The sequence below is a fragment of the Mus caroli genome, chromosome 3 (genome assembly GCF_900094665.2).
Source record: "Mus caroli chromosome 3, CAROLI_EIJ_v1.1, whole genome shotgun sequence".
In the NCBI taxonomy this organism is placed as follows: domain Eukaryota; kingdom Metazoa; phylum Chordata; class Mammalia; order Rodentia; family Muridae; genus Mus; species Mus caroli.
In genome coordinates this window covers 97,868,021-97,871,633 of record NC_034572.1, presented here as the reverse complement: position 1 = coordinate 97,871,633, position 3,613 = coordinate 97,868,021, and positions in this window count along the sequence as shown.

Sequence of the window (3,613 nt, the reverse complement as noted above, 5' to 3'; positions counted from 1 at the left end):
TTTTAAGTCTTTTTTTAGATTTACTTATGAGTAAAAGTGTTTTCCCTCTGTGTGTGTTATGTGCAGTGCATGCGTGACGTGCCCATGGAAGTCAGCATAGAGTGTTCAGTCTCCTGGAATTGGTGTTGTGGACGGTTATGAACCACCATATGTGTACTGGAAACTGAATATGGGGTCCTCTCCGAAAGCAACAAACGTCTTTAACTGCTGAGCCATCTCCAGCCCCTTCATACTGTTCTTGGTTATGCATTTTACAATGATCTTTTGGCGGGGCTGGGGATCAAACTCCGGGGCATTGAGCATGACAGGCAGATACTCTGCCAGTGAGCTACATTTGCAACCCTACAATGAACATATTTAAGTATCTATCTTGCATTTTAATTTATATCCTTGGAGTAAATTATTAAGTTATTGGAATTAGCCAGGCAATGGTGGCACACGCCTTTAATCCTACCACTTGGGAGGCAGAGGCAGAGGCAGGCAGTTTGAAGCCAGCCTGGTCTACAGTGAGTTCCAGGACAGCCAGGGCTATACAGAGAAACCCTGTCTCAAAAAACAACAACAAAAAAAAGTTATTGGAATTAAAGAATTACTATTTTCCGTTCTTGATGCAGATTTTGACAAAATCCCATCCAGAAAAGTTTCCATTATTTCTGCAGAAGATGACAGAAAGCTCAGATGAGATCACTAGAGTGACAGACATAATAGCACATTAACATGAGTCATTCATCCTATATTGTCAGTTGATGTTTAGTCATAATAGTTTAATAGTGTTCCATTCCTACACTTCTCTAAAACTTCTTTAGCTCTCTCACTTCTGGCTGACCCACAGGTGGCTGGAAGAGATAAGGTAGGTCCCAGCATCAGGGCCACCATACTGTTATCTTCTAGCAGCAAGGGAGCCTACCCATTTTTAGTACATGCTGTGTCATACATGTTCCTTGAAAAAGCATTTATGTGAATGTAGATAGGAGCAGAAGGAAAGGCTTTGAGGAATTTAGTTTGGGGTAGTATTTTTATGCTTTTTTTTTTAAGTTTTATTTATTTATTATGTGTAAGTACACTGTAGCTGTCTTCAGACACTCCAGAAGAGGGTGTCAGATCTTGTTGCAGATGGTTGTGAACCACCATGTGGTTGCTGGGATTTGAACTCTGGACCTTTGGAAGAGCAGTCGGGTGCTCTTACCCACTGAGCCATCTCACCAGCCCGTATTTTTATGCTTTAATAATGAGAAAATGCCTACCATTTTACTAAAATGAAAACATCTGACATAATAGAAATGGGCAGTTGCTTTGATTTCTCAGAATTCTCACATATAATAACACTGTGTCCCATCTCTCTGTAAGTCACTAATTAAAATTTTCTTATTTTTAGAATCTAAGAATGGCCCATCCTCCTCACCCCCAGATAAATGACAATCTTACAATTAGATTGGAAGGTATCTGGGGTGGGGGAGGGTGCACCACAAAACAATTCCCTAGAGATTCATTAGTGTCTTGTTTCATGATCAGTGGGAGACCTTGTATTTTTCCACAGGCTCAAGTCCCTTTACAGCTTCCTGGTAGGCTTTGAAGGACCATCTCTCACTACTGACCTAGATTGCCCTTCATGGTAGAAAATAGCAGACATGCCAGTTGGCTTGTTGCTCTCTTTAGTGTTTTAGGAAAGTGGTTCTGACTTAGGTTCTCCAAGGCAACTTCCAGGGAGATAGTTCTTTCTGTATTCTATTTTAATATTTATCTTATTTTTCTGTGTATGAGTGTTTTGCCTGCATGTCCAGTTACCACATGTGTGCCTAGTACTTGAATGTCTTAGGGTTTTACTGCTGTGAACAGACACCATGACTAAGGCAAGTCTTATGAAGGACAACATTTAATTGGGGCTGGCTTACAGGTTCAGAGATTCAATTCACTATCATCAATGTGGGAACATGGCAACATCTAGGCAGGCATGGTGCAGGTAGAGCCAAGAGTTCTACATCTTCATCTGAAGGCTGCTAGCAGAAGACTGACTTCCAGGTAGCTAGGGTGAGGGTCTTAGGCCCATGCCCATAGTTACACACCTATTCCAGCAAGGCCACATCTCCTAATAGTGCCACTCCCTGGGCTAAGCATATACAAACCATGACACTAAGAAGTGGTACTCCATGTGGTACTCCACGTGGGTACTGGGAACTGAATCTGGGTCCTTTGTGAGAAATGCAAGTGCTCTTAACCACTGAACCAACTCTCCAGCCCCACTTTTTGCACTCTTGATAAGGTTTGTGGGTTTGTTGTTGATTGGTTGGGGTTTTGTTTTTGGTTTTTTTTTTTTTTTTTTTTTTTTTTTTTTTTGGTTTTTTGAGACAGGGTTTCTCTGTGTAGCCCTGGCTGTCCTGGANCTCACTTTGTAGACCAGGCTGGCCTCGAACTNAGAAATCTGCCTGCCTCTGCCTCCTGAGTGCTGGGATTAAAGGTATGCACCACTACACCAGGCTCTTGTAGTTCTGTGTGAGGATCCACGCGCATGGTTTTTGCTGCTACCACTAATGAGGAGTCGTCTGTTCACTGCTTGCCTCTTGAAGGACCCCCACAGAACCTTCTTTATCAGGAGTTCCTGGTGTTTTCCCTCTCTCTCCCCTAGGACATCCCACCTATACCTACATTGATTGTGTTTCTTGTATTTATCATCAGAGTCTACACTGCCTATGAGGGGTTCCCAGAATGGTTTAGTTGTCTCTTGACCACATTATTATTAGTAATCCCCCTCTACCTTCACTACCTCATTTGTGATTAACTGTGTTTATTATTTTATGTTTATTTTTCAGTATGTGAGGCCATGAGTACCCAGAGGCCAGAGGCATTGAACTCTCTAGAACTGGGGTTATAGGAAGTTGTGGGTTGCAGAACAAAGGCTCTGGAACTGAACTGGGGTCTCCTGGAAGAGAAGCAAATGCTTAAAACAGCTGAGCCATGTCTCCAGCCCCTGCTTTCTTGTCTTTAAACATAGCCATGGTCCACTAGATCACAAGAATTTCCCCAGATCTTGGCCTTGCTTCTTTTTCTAGACAGTTTATTGAATCTCTCTCAATAATAGAACATTTCTGACTGAATTTAGGTTAGTCATATACCCAGTAGGGCTGTTACCTGAAGCAGTCAAGGACTCACTTGTCCAAGTGGAAAAGGATTGGAACAAAATGATGGTAAATTTCAGTTTGATTATGGTAAGTTTAACTGGAAAATCCTCAGACAAAGCCAGGAGCCAACAGGACAGTGGTAGATCAGAGACTCCAAATCTAAAATAACACAGAGCAAAACAGGCTGGGATGAACATTTTAGAATAGGAATGCTTAATCTGGCTCTAGGGTCTTTATACTTTTATTATAGGGTCCTTATCTTTGTAAGTCATTAGTTTTGAATCAGTTCTGGTTTTCTTTTTTCAACTCCTACATGAGGATGGTGGAACCACTCACTGGAAGAGGACACACAACTAGTCTCACCACAAATTTTAGCCCATGGTACCATCAAAGCTGCTTTTCAATTCCCTGTGTCCTTGATCCCTCTTCGGTGTACCTCAGTGGTTACTCCAAACCTTTATGACTCAAACTGTTGCAACATACGAAGCCTTAGGAAG